Here is a 21,388-nt window from a genome sequence, read left to right on the forward strand (position 1 = left end):
GCCCTTAGAAGGGACCTCTTCTTCAGTTGGTGAGCAGGTATCCTTTCATGCCAAGGAACCATCCCTGGGTGGGGGGCGGGGTCTTGGTAGTTGGTGATTCGATCTTTAGAAAAGTAGATAGCTCGGTATCAAAACCATGTACTGACCTATGGTGACTTGCCTGCCTGGTGCGAAGGTAGCGGACATTACGCATGTTGTAGACAGACAGTGCTGGGGAGGAGCCAGTGGTTGTGATGCATGTTGGCACCAATGATGTGGGGAAATGCAGTCATGAGGTCCTGGTGGAAAAATTTAGGCTGCTAGACAGCAGGTTCAAGGCCAGGACCTCCAAGGTAGCCTTCGCATAAATGCTACCTGTTCCGTGCGCAGGGCTGGAGAGACAGGGCTGGATGAGACGATGGTGTAGGGAGGAAGGGTTTAAGTTTGTTAGGCACTGGGATGCATTCTGGAACAAGTGGGAGCTGTACAAAAGAGACAGTCTCCACTTGTCCCCAGAAGGAACCAGGCTGCTGGCGCTTAAATTGAAAAAGGTGGCAGAGCAATTTTTAAGCTGAATCTTGGGGGAAAGCTGACAGGAGATGAAATGTCTCTGGTTGGGATGACTTATCTCAAAGAGATTAAGGGTTAGCTGTTACTTTTCTACCGGGCAATGGATTAGAGTTGTTCACTGAGATGGTAACAAACAGTGGACTGTCTGCCAAAGTCTCGAGGCAGCGGGAGGAAGGTTGTGGGCCTAACTTGCCTGGGAAATTATAAATGTTTGTATACAAAAGCTAGAAGTGTCCAAGGTAAAACTGGGGAGTTGGAATGCTTAGTGTTGGGGGAAAACATGGACATTGTGGAAATTTCAGAAACTTGGTGGAATGAGGAGAATCAGCGGGACACTGTGATTCCTGGATATAAATTATATCGGAAGGATAGGGAGGGAAGGGTTGGAAGAGGTGGGGTGGCTCTGTATATCAGAGAGGGTATACAGTCCAGTAAGATTGAGAAGGTCAGAGAATTAGATTCCCTTCTAGAAATGCTTTGGGTCAAAATAGTGGGCCAAAAAGGAAACTTAACTATAGGAACTTGTTATTGCCCACCAAATCAAAAGATAGAGGACAATTATAATATGATAAAAGAATTAAAGATAGTGGCTAAACGTAAAAACTGTGTCATAATAGGTGATTTTAACTACCCACAGATTGATTGGATCAATATCTGTTCTGGTCGGGAGAAAGAGATTGAATTTCTAGATACTCTCAATGACTGTGCTATGGAGCAGATGGTCACAGAACCTACCAGGGGTGGGGCGATCCTCGATTTGGTCCTAAGTAATGCCCATGACCTGGTGAGAGATGTAAAAATGATTGCACCGCTTGGGAGTAGTGACCATAATGTCATTGATTTCACCATGTGTATAAATAGGGAGTGGCCCCAAAAGACCAACACAACTGCTTTTAACTTTAAAAGGGGTAAATTCTCTGAGATGAGGAGGGATGTGAAGAAGAAACTGAAAAGAAAGGTAAATAGAGTCAAAACCAGTAAGATTGAGAAGGTCAGTAAGATTGGGGGAGCTTGGAGGCTATTTAAAACTGCAATCCTAGAAGCTCAGATAAAATATATACCACAAGCCAGGAAAGGCACAAATAGCTATATAAAAAGGCCTACTTTGTTAACAAACAAAGTAATGGAAGCTGTAAAAGGTAAGAATGATTACTTTAAATGATGGAAAGCTAGTCCAAGTGAGGTTAATAAAAGGGAACACAGGCTGTGGCAAATCAAATGCAAGACTTTGATGAGGCAGGCAAAAAGGGACCATGAGGAGCATATTGCAAAAAACATAAAGACCAACAATAAAATTTCTTCAAATATATTAGAAGCAGGAAATCAGCCAGGGAGGCAGTGGGGTCCTTGGATGACCAAAGGGTAAAAAGATTACTGAAGGAGGGTAGGGAAATGGCTGAGAACCTGAATGCATTTTTTGCCTCCATCTTTACTGTGGAAGATGAGAAGTGTTTGCCCACTCCAGAACTGCTAATTTTGGAAGGGGTGTTGAAGGACCTGAGTCAGATTGAGGTGATGAGAGAGGAGGTCCTAAAACTGATAGAAAAATTGAACACTGATGAGTCACCCGGCCCGGATGGCATACATCCAAGAGTTCTGATAGAACTCAAAGGTGAACTTGTGGATCTCCTGACAAAAATATGTAATCTTTCATTGAAATCTGCCTCCGTTCCTGAGGACTGGAAGGTAGCAAATGTCACCCCCATCTTTAAAAAGAGTTCCAGAGGGGATCCAGGAAATTACAAGCCAGTCAGTCTGACTTCAATACCGGGAAAGTTGGTGGAAACCATTATCAAAGAGAGAATGAGTAGGCACATTGATGAACAAACTTTATTGAGGAAGACTCAGCATGGGTTCTGTAAGGAAAGATCTTGTCTCACTAACCTATTAGAGTTCTTTGAGGGAGTAAACAAACATGTGGACAAAGGGGACCCAATAGCTGTTGTTTACCTTGACTTCCAGTGTGAGGAAAAAACCCCTTACAGAACGTCGTAGTTACCAGCTTGGTTGCCAGAGCACCTGGAGAAGTAACTCACACACATCTGGCCAGAGAGTGTGGGTAAACCTATCCAGGGGCGAAAGGGACTTATACAGTACAAGCAGCCATAATGCTACAAAGGCACTCAAGACCGGTACAAGAGTGCCTTCCAGGAGAACAGTCGGCTTCCCGTCGTATGACGTCCATCCCAGCCATGGAGCGGAAGAAACTGCGCCACCAGGAGCTATCCAGGCGAACAGTTATGAAGCACTGACCATGGAATCCACTGTGGAGGGCTAACACCACACGCAGCCATCTTCCTACCAGGCTTGACTCCATTCCAGCGAAGCGGATGGCTCACATACACACCAGATGTTACCTTTGGCCTGCAAGCAACCTACCCACCCCAGGAGCGGTTAATCGTCCAACCGCCACTTTCTTTGTTTAACAGAACTTTAGACAAAGACTAGTGCCAAGGAGAAGACAGAAGAAAAGGAAGACCATCTTCAGCCAGAGCCAAGTTTCTTTGTATAAACTGGGTGTTACCTAGGCCATAATTTGACTCTCTATTGCCACCCTTTTAGATAAATCCAATAATCTTAAGTATCACCCCACCCAGTAATCACTTCTATTCTTCTCCCGAACTGTCACTTTGGAGCCTCCCCCTGGTCCGTTTCAACCTGAAAGTTCACTCAGGTATCCAGGATCCAAGCCAGTCCATTGGTCAAGAACAGGTACACAATTAGGTGCCACCAATGAACTTCCTATTGGTTGTCGCAGTAGTCCAGCCCTTATGGTCACTGCGAAACCTCCCCTTTTTGGGTGGTCATGCATCAGCTGACCACCTTTCTCCTCCCTCGTACCTCCCATCCCCTAGGAGCTCAAGAGAGTCCTTATAATCTGTGGACTAGCTACCCATAGGTGTGCTTCTATCAGTATCCCAACTTCCGCTGCATAGATCCATCCCCGATTCCTGATCAGTTTCGGGTCCCTTTCCCACTTCCTCGCTCGTCGCTGTTGGAGCCTTCCTTGAAGACTACAATCGGTAAATATCACCCTGTTTGTCTACCCATGTGTTCCCCTATCTCTCTATCTGTTTATGAACATTTATCTTGTATGGAAGCCTATATTTTTCTCAATAAATTTTAATTGTTTTACTTAATTAGAGTCCCTAATATTTTAAGCATTATTTTCTGGACATGGAATCCTGTATACACAGGTAAAAAGATCCTGAGTGAGCCAGGTACCCAAATGACAATTCCCCAACCTCGTTTTGAGAGCATTTTGGCTTACACCAGAAAGCTTTAAAAAAAAATTCCTCATCAAAGGCTCCTTAGTAAGCTTGAGAGTCATGGAGTAAAAGGACAAGTCCTCTTGTCGATCAAAAACTGGCTAATTAATTAATAGGTAACAGAGAATGAGTATAAATGGGCAATTTTCGCAGTGGAAGATGGTAAGCAGTGGGGTGCCGTAGGGCTCAGTACTGGGTACCATGCTCTTTAAATTGTTCATTAATGATTTGGAGTTGGGAGTAAGCAGTGAAGTGGCTAAGTTTGCAGATGACACTAAATTTTTCAGGGTGGTGAGAACCAGAGAGGATTGTGAGGCACTCCAAAGGGATCTGTCAAGGCTGGGTGAGTGGGCATCAACATGCCAGATGAGGTTCAATGTGGCCAAGTGCAAAGTAATGCACATTGGGGCCAAAAATCCTAGCTATAAATACAAGTTGATGGGGTGTGAACTGGCAGAGACTGACCAAGAGAGAGATCTTGGGGTTGTGGTAGATAACATACTGAAAATGTCGAGAGAGTGTGTGATTGCAATAAAAAAGGCCATGAAGAAAGTTTAAAACGCTTGGGGCTCTTTAGCTTGGAGAAACATCGATTGTGGGGTGACATGATAGAGGTTTACAAGATTATGCATGGGATAGAGAAGGTAGAGAAAGAAATACTTTTCTCCCTTTCTCACAATACGAGAACTCGTGGGCATTCAATGAAATTGCTGAGCAGTCAGGTTAAAATTGATAAATGGAAGTACTTCTTCACTCAAAGGGTGATTAACACATGGAATTCACTGCCACATGAGGTAGCGGCGGTTATAAGCATAGACAGCTTCAAGAGGGGATATAGAGCAGGGGTCCATCACTGGTTATTAGCCACAGCCTATTGTTGGAACTCTCAGTCTGGGGCAGTGATGCGCTGTATTCTTGGTGCTTGGGGGGGCACAGTGGGAGGGCTTCTAGTCCCATTGGTGGACCTCCTGGTGGCACTTGGTTGGTGGGGTTTTTTGCTACTGATCATTGGCCTGATCCAACATGGCTTCTCTTATGTTCTTATATTCTTATGAGAAAGTGGTGGCGCGGCAGTACTCTTGTGTGCTGCCTGTCGCTCTTTCGTTCCCCGCTACCCTGCATGATGACATCACTTCTGATGATGTTATCATGCCACACACATGCAAAGTGTACGTGCACAATGAGCTCCATAAAGGGAGCTTGCAGGGGGGCGTGGTGCAGGGGTCTGTCTCGAGCAGTAGAACCCCTAACGCCAGTCCTGTAAATGGTACAAGGTCTGCTCTTTACCAGAGACAGGTTCCCCAAGATCATAAGAGGCTGTGTAGTTCCCCTTAATTAGTAATAACCTTTAGTATCTCTTGGCCAAGAAGTACAGGCCTCCTTGTCCTAATGTAGTTTTTTCAGTGCTTCATATCTATGATTTCTAAAATGGTGGCCAAGAGGAGCATGAGTTTCTTAGCACCCATTTGCTTCTTTCTCTGACCATCTCTTCCTCAAAGTGATCAGTGAAGCCTGGCTTTCTTCAGCCTAATTGGGGCAAGAGGTACTTTAGAAGTTCAGACAAGGCATCATTTTTATATATTCAGGGAGCATCAGTTTAGGGAAGACTAGCTTCCAAACTCACAGCCATCAAAGATAATGCTTGGTTTGAAAATTCCTCAGTCCCCATTTTGTGGTGATGCCTACTGCCCATTATCAAATAGGGATGCCATGTCCACTCGTCATGATGGTGGGGGGATTTGGAGGGTATTCCAGGGGATGGCAGGATATTGTGTGATGACATTACATCAATTATGTTGTGTGCCATGCTTTGGTTTTGAGGCAAAAACATTATGGGTTTTTTTGCTTTGAAACCATAGAGTTTGCCCAAAAAACAGAATATCACTATATGGCATAGTGACATCACCCAGATGTGATGTCATTGTGTTGGGGACATCACACAATGACATCACTGTTGGAAGGTAGGGTTCCCCTGCTGGGACCTTTGGCCTGGCAACCCTATAATATCAAATGGCCAAAGTGCTTACAGGTATGCTGCACTTTTCTGTTTAAATGAACTGAAGCTATTCAACACATTCTAAATTATATTAATGTAGGCATAAATTTTTATTCAATGTGTTTTATTGCCAGAAGTTTGGATAAATACTAGTTCTGTCCTTACTGAGTCTTGAAACATATTCATATAAGGTATATTCTGCATATGTGATTAATTTTATTTGAAGGCTTAAGCCTCTGTCTTGACAGCTGCCAGAGATCATTTAGCTACATGGGAAATGCCAAAATAGTTGGAATAAAATTGTGACCCAGACTACAGATAAAAATTCTGATTACTAAAGTTAAAAGGATTAATTAAATCCATTAATAGTTTTTTTTTCAAGGTTTTGTGACCCGGAGTGATCCCAATTTACATATTTTTTAAAGCAGTGGAGCCTTTAATGTATGTTATTTTCATAGTGCCGTGTTAAAATGAAGCAAATACAAAAGTCGAGGGAATTGTATTCCAATGTTTAGAACTGGGGGGAGGGGAGTCAGTTGACAGATATTACCGGTCTTGTATGAGTAGAATATGCTAGTATTCCACAATAACATTTTATGCAGAATTTCTTTTAAAAGAAACTGAGGAAGGGTACAATAAACTTGCCATAAAGCTACATTTCTATTTTATCAGAGTTCTACTAACTTTGAAAAGGAATCAATCATTCAATTTACCTAAGAGGAACCAGAAAAGGAAGATAAAACTAAGGCAGGGGTCCCCATCTTCTTTGAACCTGCAGGCACCTTTGGCATTCTGTCACATGGTGGTGGGCACAACCCCCAAACCTCTCCTGAAGGAGACAAAGCCAACCACAGAATGTCAGGAGTAATGTTTTGATTAACCCTAACAGTAACCCTTCAACATTTCAGGCAGAAGCTCTGCTTGATAGGATGCCTTTACAGTACTGCTTAAATATTTTCTTGCATGCACAGAGCAAAATTTCAGTCACATAGAGAAGATCCTTGTACTGTGAAGGCAGGTGCTGTTGAAGCAATTTTTAAAAAGTTGGCACAGCTAGTCTTATCTCCAATGGCCAATTAGGAGACAGGGTGCCAACTACAGCTGCTAATCTACTCTGGAGTTCTGTGATGCACATATTTTCCTCCTTCGAAAATTCCTCATTTTGTTTTAACACCTCTTTGGGGTATGGGACAAAGAAGATAGGTACATTTCAGGAATTTGCATTTTCTTTTTACTGAGGATTAAAATGTGGGGGCATTTTTGAGCATGCATATAATACGGGGTAGGGGGTTGCATCATGTTAATTCTGGCCACGGTTGCATCCCTGCTCCATGTGAGTGGCAAAATGGTGGCTTCCAACCATGTTGAGGAAACTCACAGCATGAAAGTTACTGGTTTTAGGGTTGCCAACTCCTGCTTGGGAAATTTTTGGAGGTTTGGGGTGGTGCTTGGGGAAGGTGAAGTTTTGGAAAGAGAAGGAGCTCAACAGGGATGTAATGTCATAGATTCTTCCCTCCAAAGCTGCCATATTCACAAGTAGGCCAGACTGCTGTAGTCTCTCTCTCGGCTTGACTTCACAAACGAAGATTTAAGAAGGGTGCAGTAGTCCACATCTGCTGCAGGCTCGCTGGTGGCTGACAAGACCAATGCGGGACAGGCAGATCCGGCCACAGTGGCTGCAGGGAAAAGTCTGATTTGGGGTTGGTGCTGTAGCAGTGCGATTCTTCCTCAATCTCCTTTTGTCCTCAAGACCAGCTATGCGTGCGTTCTCAAAGGAAGAGACAGCCTGGTGGATGGTGTGCCTCCATGCTTTGCGATCTGAGGCTAGGTCAGACCACTGGTGATGGTTGATGCGACAGGTGCCAAGGGATTTCTTCAAGGAGTCCTTGTACCTCTTCTTTGGTGCCCCTCTATTTCGATTGCCGGTGGAAAGTTCGCCATACAGAGCAATCTTGGGAAGGCGGTGGTTTTCCATCCTAGAAATATGCCCTGCCCAGCGCAGCTGCGTCTTCAACAGCAGTGCCTCGATGCGTGTAACCTCCGCCCGCTTGAGAACTTCAGTGTTGGTCACAAAGTCACTCCAGTGGATGTTGAGGATGGTGCGAATGCAGCGCTGATGAAAGCGCTCAAGGAGTCGCAGGTGATGATGGTATAAAACCCACGATTCGGAGCCGTAGATGAGGGTTGTCATCACAACCGCTTTGTAAACATTGATCTTTGTGCCTTTTTTCAGATGCTTGTTGCTCCACACTCTTTTATGCAGTCGGCCAAATGCACGGTTTGCCTTTGCCAGCCTGTTGTCAATCTTCTTGTCAATCTTGGCATCTGAGGAGATGATGCACCCCAGGTAGCTGAACTGCTGGACTGTCTTCAGAACTGATTCACCCACAGTGATGCAGGGAGGGTGATAATCTTCCTGGGGTGCAGGCTGGTGGAGAACTTCTGTCTCCTTCAGACTAACTTCTAGGCCGAATAGCTTGGCAGCCTCTGCAAAGCAGGACATCATATGCTGCAGAGCTGGTACCGAGTGGGAGACGAGTGCAGCATCATCAGCAAACAGTAGCTCTCGGATAAGTTTTTCCATTGTCTTGGAGTGAGCCTTTAGTCGCCTCAGGTTGAACAGGCTGCCATCGGTGCGATAGCGGATGTAGACACCATCGTCATCATCTAGATCTACTGCGGCTCTTTGAAGCATCATGCTAAAGAAGATCGTAAAGAGAGTTGGCGCGAGAACACAGCCTTGCTTTACACCTGTGCCTATTGGGAAGGGCTCCGAGAGGTCGTTGCAGTGTCTGACTTGGCCTCGCTGGTCTTCATGTAGCTGGATGATCATGCTGAGGAACCTTGGGGGACATCCTAAATGTTCCAAGATTTGCCATAGGCCTTTCCTGCTAACGGTATCGAAAGCTTTGGTAAGGTCGACAAAAGTCACATATAGACCCTTGTTCTGTTTCCTGCATTTCTCTTGGAGCTGCCTGAGAACAAATACCATGTCGGTGGTGCTCCTGTTAGCTCTGAAGCCGCACTGGCTCTCTGGGAGGAGTTCTTCTGCAATGGTGGGCACCAGTCTGTTCAGGAGTATTCTGGCAAGGATTTTGCCTGCGATGGAGAGCAGGGTTATCCCCCGGTAGTTGGAGCAGTCTGACTTTTCCCCTTTGTTCTTGTGTAGAGTGATGATGATTGCATCGCGAAAGTCCTGTGGTAGTTTGCCTTGTTCCCAGCAGGTGACAAGTACTTTGTGAAGTGTGCTATGTAGTACTATGCCCCATGCTTCCAGATCTCTGGTGGGATTCCATCAACTCCCGCTGCCTTGCCACTTTTCATTTGCTTGATGGCTTTAACAGTCTCTTCTAGGGTGGGGATCTCATCCAACTCTGTTTTCACTGGTTGAAGTGGGGTGAGGTGGATTGCTGAATCTTGAACTACGCGGTTGGCACTGAAGAGAACCTGAAAATACTTCGACCACTGCTGTAGTAAGGAGATCATTTATAACTCCAGGGAAATTTCAGACCCCATTTGGAGGCTGACAACCCTATCTCTGTAAAAAACAGAAGTGAAGTTATTAGATGCTCTAGAATTTATGAAAGCTCCACAATAAATTTACAAAAACCCTTGACCTCCTACAATGTCACTTCAGTTTTTAACTGAAACAACATCAGGTGCATATTCCACTCCCCCTCGTTTCCTCAGGTGCCAGCTGGCAAAGCAGCAGGATGCTGGGAGGTCGCCCACTTTAGAGGGAGGCTTGACCTCTCTAGGAGCAAGAGAGGTTTAAAGTACTGTGAGAAAAGCATAAAAATATTACATTTGTGGCCCTTTTTTGCCCTCAAGTCACAGCTGACTTATGTTGACTCCATTTTCAAAGGCAAGAGATGTTAAGAGGTGGTTTGCCAACTGCCATTGCCTGCCTCTGTGTTGTGACCCTGGATGGTCTCCCATCCAACCGCTAACCTGAGCTATCCATATCAGTGCTTTGTGGCCTTAACTAGGAGCTGGAAGATAATGGGGAAAATTTAAGATTATGAAATTACAAAAATATACTTGTTTGTTCTCAGATTGCTGACTGGAATGATTTTCAGAATCAGGACCCTTCTTGCTGGCTTCCATAAGATATTTTTCTTTATTATAGAGAAAATCAAGAAAAGGCCATTTTAGCTGTTAGTGTTTTTTAAAGTTAAAGAGGATTTTTTTTTGCTGCACTGAAGCTTTAAAATGCTCCCACAATGTGGGGGAGGAAGGTAAAGGAGATTGTGAGCCGCTCTGAGACTCTTCGGAGTGGAGGGCGGGATATAAATCCAATATCATCTTCTTCTTCTTCTTCTTCTTCTTCTTCTTCTTCTTCTTCTTCTTCTTCTTCTTCTTCTTCTTCTTCTTCTTCTTCTTCTTCCCAATATACTTTCATTTTCAGAATAACAATTTCTCAGCTATTTGTTTTCCACAGCCTTTCTGCTTTCCTTCCTTCCCTCCATCTCCCTAACCAGAAATAGAGGGGGGTGGGGGTGGAAAGGGATTTAATTTACTCTTCTACCTCTCTTTGGAATGGAGACCCAAAGCAACTTATGCTGTTTTGCTCTATTTTATCCTCGTAACAACCCTTTGAGATGTTAGGCTGAGAATATATGACCAGCACAAAGGTACCTTGTGGGTATCTGTAGCAGTGTGGGGATTCAAATCTGACTATCCTCCATCCTTGTCTGACACTCTCAAACACTACACCAGGGCTTTTTTTTCCCCCTTGGAAAAAGAGGTGCTGGAACTCTCAAGAGGGAAATTAAGGAGAAGCACACAGGATTCTTTGCAATGATATTATTTTCATATTTACCTCTACTTTAAAGCAGTTTCCAAACTTTAGACATATCACCGACTTCCTCAGTTCTTTTTCAGGTCTTGCTTTTTGTGCCTAACACTGAATGATGAACTTGAAGCAATTGTGTTTTAACATTGTTGAATCAAAGATTGTCATGTTCCCCAGTGCCCCTCATGAACTTCTAGACATTTTATGAGAAATTTTGTTTCCACTAAGAAGTTCTGGAACTCCATTCCTGTGCATTCCCCCAGAAAAAATACCCTGCACTACACAATGTTATAACTCTGAAAAAACTGTATCTAAAAAGTGGACCCTACACTAAAAATAGGCTAGTCTTTAGTGTGTTACAGAACTCCTTGCTCTTGAAAAACTTCAGTTCTGTAATAAATTCTTTTGGATGGAGATTTAAACTGAACATTGTAGCAGTCTGTTTGACAGCAACTACAAAAGCTTAAATACCATACATCTTGTATATTTGCATGTTTTGTAAAATGGGGCTGGATGAAAGTGAACAAATTTAATCCTGACAAGACAGAGGTTCTCTGGGTTAGTAGAAAGGCAGACCAGACAAGCGATTTCAGATCTCCCCTGTCGTGGATGCTGTTATACTCCCCTTGAAAAGCCATGTTTGCAGCTTATAAAAGCACATGGCTGATGTGGCTTGGATAGTGTTTGACCAGCTCTAACTGGTACATAAACTATGTCCATTCCTGAGTCAGTTATGCAGTCAGCCTGATCTAGCCTTAGTTAGACTGAACTACTGCAATGTGCATACTTGGGGCTACCCTTGAAGGGTGTTTGGAAGCTGCAGCTAGTGCAGAATGTTGCAGCTAGACTGCTGATTGAGTCCAGCTACTGCTGATTGAGCAGTACTGCTGATTGAGGCAGTTTGGTGTAGTCTTATTTGGGAGACCAAGGTTTGATTCCCCACTCTTCCACATACATACACTTGCTGACGTGACCTTGAGTCAGTCACAAGTTCTTGCAGAACTGTTCCTTTCAAGAGCAGTTTCTGTTAGAGCTATCTCAGCTCCACCTACCTCACAGGGTGTCTGCTGAGATTGTAAGCTGCCCTAAGACTCCTTTGGGTAGTGAAGGGTGGTGTATAAATCCAATCTCTTCTTCTACTACTACTACTGGGAGCAACCCCCGGTCCATGGACTGATACCGGTTTGTGGTCTGTTAGCAACTGGGCCACGCAGGGCCTTGCTGACCCACTGCCCCCCTCCACGGTGCTGCGTGGTGCTGTGCCCCCCCCACGGCACCTCCTCCTCCCTCCGTTCTTCACAATTTTAAGGGGCAGTGAAGCACCCCATTCTCTTTAAAGGGCTCTTTAAAGGCTGACACACACACACACACCCCGCGCTGCAGGCTGGACTCCTATGCCTCTCTGGCATGCTCACGATCAGCACTGGGGATAACAGCAGCAAGCAATCTGCTGAAACTGCGGTGCTTCCCATGCCTCCTCCCCACTTCCTTCCCATGCCCAGGAAGAAAGTGGGAAGGAAGAAAGGTGGCGACACTTTTTCAGCAGGTCATTTGTTGCCATTGCCCCCAGCACTGATTGTGAGTGCACCAGAGGGGCATAGGAGCCCAGCCTTCGGTGTGATTTTCCCCACAGATCAGCCAATCAGCAGGGGGCAGCCTTTAAAGAGCCCAGAACATGGTGCTTCACCACCCCTTCCTGGGTCTTAAAATTTTGAAGAACGGAGGGAGGAGGAGGCTGGGGAATCAAACAGGGATTTGCCTAGAGTGTGGGGCAGGGGGAAGCCGAATTCTGTGCTCCTACCCTGCCAGCCCTGGGGCTACGGTGAGTGGGCTGGCCCTGGGGCCAGAGACCTTTGCCCACTCCTCATTTAAAGACCCCCATGGGGGGCAGAGATGGAGTGTGGGCATAGGGGCAACCTTGAGTGCCAAAACCCCCAGCACCTCCACCAGTCCATGGAAAAATTGCCTTCCACAAAACCGGTCCCTGGTGCCAAAAAGGTCGAGGGCCACTGCTCTATACTACAACAATAATACTGGCCACCAAACTGCCCCCCCCCCCCTCAAGCTCTATTCAAAGTGTTGTTTTCTCCTTTAAAGCACTACATAGTTTGGAACTGGGATATCTGAATTAGGGGTGTGCATTTGGTTTATCTGAAAAGGAAAAAAAGAAAGATACTTTTTCAAGGGGGTTAGAGCCAAATCAGATTTTGCTACCAGTATAGCTGTGTCTGAATAAAAGCTGATATTTTCCGGCTTTTATTCAGGGGCAACTTGGAGAAAACATTCAAAGAGGCCACGGCCTCTTTAAATACCATTTGTGTTCACTTGTTGAGTCACACCATCATGGCAGCAGTATGGCTTGGAGAAAGCCATTAAAGAGACTGTGGTCTCTTCAAATGCCTTTTTTCTCTTCCATTGAAAGCAATGGAGGATGGGGGCAACTTCTTAGGGGTCCCATAGATTTGGACTCCCTGTTCTAATCTTTTTATAACTTGAGAGGGGTAGGGTTGAGGAGAGGCACCAGCAACTATGCTGCAAATGTGGTGCCTCTATCTAAAAACAAACAAACAAACAAACAAAAAAACAGCCCACCCAAGCCCCAAGTACCCTTGGATTGATTCTTCATTATACTGTATGACGACAGATGGTCTACATAGGGTGTAATGGAGATGAAAAAAAAATGTGTTTCCCAAATATTTCCTGAATCTGAATACCATACTTGTATTAGGATTCAGGAATATTGAGAAATACCAATATTTTTCAGATTCAATATACCTGAACACAAAAAAATACCAGGTTGGATTTGTGTGTGTATGTTGCACATCCCTAATCTGAATGTCTATCTTCTCCCATATGTTCCTGTCTGGGAATTAAGAACTCAGGGAAATGCCCTCCTTACTGTCCCACCAATTAGACATTTATTTGGTGAGCAAACAAGATAGTGCCTTTTCCATGACAGCCCCACAATTGTGGAACAACCTCCCAGAGGAGGTGCATCTGGCCTCCTCATTGTTGATCTTCAGGAGACAACTGAAGACAGTTTTATTTAAGACGACAATTTGATTGATTTAGCTTTTATGGTTCACAGTCCTATTTGGAGTTTTTAAACTGTGACTTTTATGGGTTTTATAATGGTCGTTTATTGAGTTTTTACAATGTTTTATTTATATTATATGCCACCTTGAGTACTGCAAAAGAGAAAGACAGCTAATAAATGTAATAAATTTAAAAAAATGAATGTAAAGGTAAGGACTTGCCTGATTTTTCCCGTGAATTTCCTGAGTGAAGAAAATCTACATGTTGCATGATATTTGAGTGTCTTATAAATATGATTAATTGTTCATTTATTGGAGGGGGGGGGAACGAAGTTGAAAAGACACAATATTAACAACTTTGGGATAATAATACCAGAGAGGTAGTAGTGTTAACCTGTTCTAATCAAACAAATGTCATGTCACTTAAGAGTAAAAATAATACGTGGATTGGTTTAAATTGAAATTAGCAAGCACTGAAGATAACAAATTTAATTTTTTAGATTAAACAAAATGTTTTCCCTTTATTCACACTATTAACATAAGGCAATACTGTGGTGGGGGTGGGCTTCACAGCTAGCTGCTGGGAAATACAGTTTGTTACCAAGCCCAGTGTTAACTTGAGGACCAGAGTCCAAATCTTTCTATGTTGAGCAACAAGTTGACTTAAAATTTTCAAGAGCTTACAGAATCATTCTATTTATGTTTTATAGAGAAAACACAATAGAAAAAAATATGTCTGACTACTGGAAATAGAATATATAACTTCTATTCCAGCTTAAATTTTTAATAAGAAAGGAAAGATGAGCATTTTCAAGGCTATCTAGAACACCACCAATATTTGTTTTGTAGACAATATAAATTATTTCAATATATTTAGATTTGGTTGAAAATTCTTCACAATTTTTTTTAACTTTCAGGTTCTTTTTTTTTTTTTTAAACCCTTTATGTATTCCTATGTACTGTGAAGATTAGCTAAATTTAGAGTTCCCATCGTTGGGCTGGGTAATTTCTGGAGATTTAGGTATGGAGCTGGGAGGACAGGTTTGGGGAGGGGAGGGACCACAGTTGGGGTATAATGCCAGAACGTCCACTCCCCAAAGTGATCACTTTCTCCAGGACAACTGATCTCTAGGCCCCAACCTGGAGGTTGGCAATACTAGTTAAATTAAAGTAACAGCTGTCTTTGAATTAAATTAACTGGTAACAGAAGTCTTTGAATACCTTGTTTTCAAATGCCATAGATTATTTCTCTTGTACAATAATTATTGGAACATCAATGTATATTGCAGGTAAAATGTAGACTGTATTCTCACATTCCATTTCCTGTGGTTTATGAGGCCTGAGGTATATTACAGCCTTCTTTGTACAATTTATCAGTGGCTGTTAACAATGGTGACTGAAGGGAACCTTCATGCCCAGAGGCAGAAAACCGTTTGATACCAAGGCTCGGAGGTAGCAGCAGAGGAGGGTCTTGACCTGCATACTCTGTTCGCCATCCAGGGCAAGTGGTCTGCTGCTGCGTAAAACAGGATTCTAGGCTTGATGGAATGCTAGTCTCGTTCAGCAGGCTCTTCCTGTGTTGTTACATTCCTTGTGCCCCTGACATTTTTGTATGTAAATAACAGACTCCAACAAAGCTTGAGGCAGGCATATTTAATATGAGGTACAGAGGAAACTGCTTTGCTTTGGCTAGCATAGGCTCACAGAATCATAGAATCATAGAGTTGGAAGGGGCCTCTAGGGTCATCTAGTCCAACTCCCTGCAAAATGCAGAAAACTCACAAACACCTCCCCCTAAATTCACAGGATCTTCATTGCTGTCAGACGGCCATCTAGTCTCTGTCTGAGGAAGCCTGTTCCACTGCGGAATCACTCTAATTGTCAGGAAATTCTTCCTAATGTTGAGGCAGAAACTCTTTTGATTTAATTTCAACCCATTGGTTCTGGTCCTACCTTCTGGGGCAACAAAAAACAATTCCACACCATCCTCTATATTGCAGCCCTTCAAGTACTTGAAGATGGTAATCATATCACCTTTCAGCTGCCTCCTCTCCAGGCTAAACATGCCCAGCTCCTTCAACCTTTCCACATAGGACTTGGTCTGCAGACCCCCTCACCATCTTTGTCGCCCTTTGTTAGACCCGTTCCAGCTTGTCTATACCCTTCTTAAAATGTGGTGCCCAAAACTGAACACAATACTCCAGGTGAGGTCTTAGCAGAGCAAAGCAATACCATCACATCACGTGATCTGGACACTATACTTCTGTTGATACAGCCCAAAATTGCATTTGGCTTTTTAGCCACCGCATCACACTGTTGACTCATGTTCAGCGTATTATCCACTAAGACCCCTAGATCCTTTTTGCACAAACAACTACTGAGACAAGTCTCCCCCATTCTATAACTATTAATTGGATTTTTCCTACCTAAATGTAGAACTTTACATTTATCCCTGTTAAAATTCATTTTATTTATTTTAGCCGAGTTTTCCAGCCTGTCAAAATCATCCTGTATCCTGTTTCTGTCTTCTACTGTATTTGCAACCCCTCCCAATTTAGTATCATCGGCAAATTTAATAAGCATTCCCTCTATTCCTTCATCCAGTGGATCATCATGATCCATTGTAGTGAGCTGCTGTTGTGTGCCAGCTGAAGAGGTGTCATTGGTGCAGCATTATGGGTTTATGCTCCCATGCTTACTGCAACAAGGGAGGATGGGGAGTGTAGCAGAACAGGACGATATAAGATCAGAGACACCGTACCTGTCTACATAGAATACAAAAGGTATTTGTGGCCACCCCCAAGCCATCTGTATATGCACATTACCATGTGCAGACCAGCAGACAGCATGTTAAAAATTGGTAGAACAATCCAAAACAGGGAGACTAACATTCAAAGCCTCTGCTACTTGGTCACTTGTCCTTCAGGTACCTCCCTGCCACCTCTAGCTTCATGCTAGTGTACGGCATCAATTTTGGGTAAAGCTGCCACCTGGTGTAGCCTTTGCATTAACTGGACAATCCCAACTATGTCCACTATAATGCCAGTGCATGATAATAATCTCTCTGATGTTAACATCCAAGCCTCCATTGATTATAATGACTGTATGCTTACAAAGAGTATACTGCTGTTTGAAAACATAAACAATAAATGCTGCCATTTTATTTTCTCTCACTGTGTTAGTTATAGCTGTGACAGCTGCAGTAGTACATTCGCAAGTAAGAATTGTTGCTGTTTTGGGATGTTCAATGTACTTTCCCCTCTTACGATATCATTTATATGGAGATGTGTCATATTATCCCCAGGGCTCTTGCCTTTGAACACTTTTCTTCCAGGTTTTTTTGTTTAAATTTCCTCTTGAAGAGCCTTAATCTTCTTTCCCTTTCCCTCAAATACAATAAAGTATGATAATAACATTTCCTTTATCTCTCTTTTTCATTATCTTTATCTTTAATCATGTCAAAAGATTATTAACAGTCAGTCACATTATATGTGATATAGATGAAGTTACTCTGGAGGAAAAAAGATGCGAACTAGAGAAGCGTTATCTCAGGTAATAAAAGTCCTTTGTGAAGCTGCTCTGATTTTGTCATTAGGAAACCACACTTTGATATCAAGCAATTGCATTTGTGTTGAATAGATTGGAGAATGAACCCAGCTTTGGTAGAAGAGAAAAAGTATAGACTTCCTGAATATCAGCAAAAATTATTTTCCCTGGGTTCCTGTATCTCATTTATTGTTATACATATTGCTGGGCAAATGAGTTGTCATTTATTTTTGAGTGACAGCTTAATAGCTTAATTTTATGAGTGCAGAGGTAAATGTTATCAGGGCAAATGTGTGATCTCATTTTGCCAAGGGAAACAAAATGTGGTAGCTGGAGGGAGGGTATTTGCAAGGAAGCACTGAAATAGGAAAAGGAGAAGTGTTTGACCCCACCCTCTTTTTCTCCCTTATGACATTTTGCTGAAGCTGTTTTCTTTCCATCTGACCTCACTTCCAGTTCTGGCCTCACTTTCAATTCTGAAGCCTATTGGCAGGGGAAAATCACAAAGAGAACAAACAGTTAAGCAGCTCCGTAATGCCTGGTGTTTCTCCAGAGTTTAAACCTCATCTCAAATCTTAATGCAACAACAGGTGGTGATGGTGGAGGTTTGGTCCCTGATGGGTTCTCATGAAACATCTCATGAAGGTGACTTTTATTTGTCTTGCAAGTATGCTGCACCATTCATCTGAATAAAAAGGGTAAATTGCAGTAAGGCAGCGCTGGATACCTCTTTCCTAACTGCCATGGAGTAAAGGCTGTTTTTGTTGCCATTGCTGAAATGCTATAATCCACCTGTATAAGTACCCTGTCCTGAATGGCCCAGGTTATCTCATCAGATCTCAGAAGCAAAGTAGAGTCAGCCCTGGTTAGTGCTTAGATGGGATTAGGGTTAGGGTTTGCCACAAAGTCAGGAGTTGCTATTTGGAGGCAGGCAATAGCAAATCGCCTCTGTTTGTCTCTTGCCTTGAAAACCCCACAGGGTCACCATAAATCAACGGTGATTTGACAGCACTTTCCACTACCACCTGTATCATAATTACTCATTAAAAAGCCCCAACCGAACAAGTAGCTTGCTATATCCCAAACAGCTATTAAGTACCTCCATTATTCACGGAAGACTACAGGAAGTCCATGCAAATTAATCTGTTTTGTCATCCATCCACAGAATGACTATTCTGTTGTGTGACAGGGCTTTTTTTGTTATCTAGGTCACACTCTGTTTCTGGAGCATTCACAGTTCCTTTGTGCTCCAGCTGTAGATATTCACCCTCAGTAGGCTTTTGAAGCTCAAATTAGACAATATTTAATGATCCCAAATGTGAGATGTCATTCTCCCCCAGGAGATGTTAATGGTGCTTTAACATTAAAACTAATTAGTAGTTCATTTGTTTTGTACAAATGTTTTGGACTCGGACTTTGCAGTTGCCATTGATTTGATTAAATGCAGATTTGGTGTTCTGTATTTCTTCTACATGAAAAAATGAAAAGCAAGCACTGATTTTGATTATTGGCTTTTTCCTGCAAAGAATCAAGTGCGGGGGGGGGGGGGGGGAGAGATGCATTTATGTTGGTGTCAATGGCAAAATATCTTTAAGTCTGCATTCAGCAAAACCTCATTCTCAAGTCTTAGTGAAATCAAGAGACGTATTTTTGTGAGAAAGAAAAGCAAGCAAATATGAGCCATCTTTAGGAGCTGAGAACTCATGGGGATACCACTTCCTGATTTAAAAGACTAAGGAGGAAAGTGGGATTTAGGGCCCTCCTAGTAAGTCTGACTTTCTTTGTATTGTTTTATACACCCTGTAACCTGGTGACAAATACAATCCAGTGCAATCATGGAAGCTCCATGCAAGGCATGGAGCATCAGATAAACAGTGACTTTTCCATGAATTGGAGAATATCGAACAATCAAACATAAAATTCCGCATTATGTATATGAAACATTGGCCAGCATGGCAGAGAATTCAGGATATCCGCACACACAGAGCTCCATGTCCACATCAGAACTATTGCTGTTGACAGAGCAGCATGTCCATAGATGCATGGAGGAATGGGCAATGTAGTTTGTCTTCTGCAATAGACTTGCACAGGGCATACAAGATCACAGTATTCTGTTGGCCTTTAGACATTACCACACATTTGGACTGTTTTTATTAGTGGAATGGCACTAGCCATGTATTTTAATAGTTCAAGATTTTAATGTTGATATTTTATATTTGATTTTATATTGCTTTTACCTTATTGGTTTTTATGTTGTAAGTTTCTATTAGACCCCTTGGGTGAGCAGCAACTTAAAAAAATCTAATAAATAAATGTTAGTATAGGAGTGATTGTATGGAATGTATGTATTACTGTTCAGTCAGTTGCTTTGTAGCTATTTTTGATATGGCAGTTTTACCATCAGCTAGCGTCCTTACTCACATTTCAAGATGATGATCTACATTTCAATGGCATGCTAATGTAGATTCCCAGTGTTGGCTCTACACAACTCTATTTTGAATGAACTGTCCAATATTATAGAATGCTTGGTAGAGGGCAGTTGACAATCAGTGCATTTATATATATATATATATATATATATATATATATATATATATATATATATATATATATATATATATATATATATATATATATATATGTATAATCTGTAGAAATTTCTGTGATACGATAGGTACATTCATGAGCTTCTGCAATCATAAAAGTAGGAAGGTCTGGAATACATGCATTCCCAGCTCACACATTATACGGTTCCTTTGAGTAGCTCACTTGCAAAAATGGAAATAAAGAGAAGTGACATGAGTATGAATCAGATCTGAGTTTTAAAGCCACTCTCTGGACTATTCTACTTGTGAAAAGGTCCAGCATATTGCTAAGGCAATTCAATTTGATACACAACATAATTTGATTTCTTTTTTTTTGCAGGACTACATGCCATATAGTTTCTGTTTCACAATGACTTTAAATGTTTTATTGTGGGATGAAACTGAGCATAATTTACACACTTCTATAGATCAGACATGCAGTTTGATCCAGTGTGACCCACTTCTAATTGACCCAGGGTTTTTTTTAAAATGGAGAGTTTTAACCAGATACCCTCCCCCTTTAACCCACTTCCATGCACTTTTTCCCTGTGGTTGATTGATCAGACATGGCAGCCACAGAGTGGAGTGGTGGGTATTTTAAAACATCATTTATCTTTTGAGCATGTACATAAGTGCTTATGGGAAGCAGCACTTCAAACTCTTGGCAGAATAGCAACACCTGGTGGTCAATGGGACTGCTGGAGGAGACTGCTGGGATATGTCGTTCAGTGGGGGGGAAGTGTTTTTGAGACTGTGTATTTGATAGAATCATAGAGTTGGAAGGGACCTCTAGGGTCATCTAGTCCAACTCCCTGCACAATGCAGGAAACTCACAAACACCTCCCCCCTAAATTCACAGGATCTTCATTGCTGTCAGATGGCCATCTAGCCTCTGTTCAAAAAACCTCCAAGAAAGGAGAGCCCACCTACTCCCGAATTCATAAATTCAGTGTTTCAAACATTTCAAAGCTGGAGGGAGAGAACACATTTCTAAGAAGTTTCTGTGTGTGCGTGTGTGTGTGAGTGAGTGAGAGAGAGAGGGGGGGGGTATGAATATGCATTTATATGTACTTTGTTAACTGCCTCACACAAAGACACCTTAGTTCAGGGAAGGAATGGGCAAGGTAGCGGCTCTGGAGGGAGAAGGGGGCTCTCTCCAGTTCAGCTGGGGGAAAGGGGTGAATGGAACAAGCAGGGAAGGGTGAAGAAATGCACAAGTAGTGCTTTGGAGTGCACATCTGTAACTCAAGGGAGCTGTAACTCAAGGGAGGAAGGGCAGCAGAACAGAAGTGTGCAATCTGACTTCCCAAAAGGCTTCACCCCACAAGAGAGTCATCAGACATCCACAGAAGCACTGTGAGACCAGTAGGATCCATAAAGACCAGACATTCTGTGGTGTCAGGAAAGTCAGGGGTGAGCATGGGAGGTTAACAACTGCAAATGGGAGCCAGATGTTGCTGTCTGTTTGAGCACTTCAAATCCACTTGGGAGGAGCAATGACAATGGATCAAAGTGCTCATCTGATCACACCCAGCAACTTTGCAATGTGAAACAGTTTCTGCACAGAAATAATGCAATGTGTCCAAAGAACCATGAGTTTCACCAGTGGAATA

At 42.8% G+C, this 21,388-nt stretch overlaps 1 protein-coding gene across 1 annotated transcript in view; it reads left to right on the forward strand.

Moving 5' to 3' along the window:
- Window positions 1–21,388, forward strand: part of TRPC7 (transient receptor potential cation channel subfamily C member 7) — a 255,159-nt gene that overhangs the window by 151,811 nt on the left and 81,960 nt on the right. The gene's annotated exons all lie outside the window — the stretch shown is intronic.

This window comes from Heteronotia binoei, chromosome 5 (genome assembly GCF_032191835.1).
Source record: "Heteronotia binoei isolate CCM8104 ecotype False Entrance Well chromosome 5, APGP_CSIRO_Hbin_v1, whole genome shotgun sequence".
Taxonomy (NCBI): domain Eukaryota; kingdom Metazoa; phylum Chordata; class Lepidosauria; order Squamata; family Gekkonidae; genus Heteronotia; species Heteronotia binoei.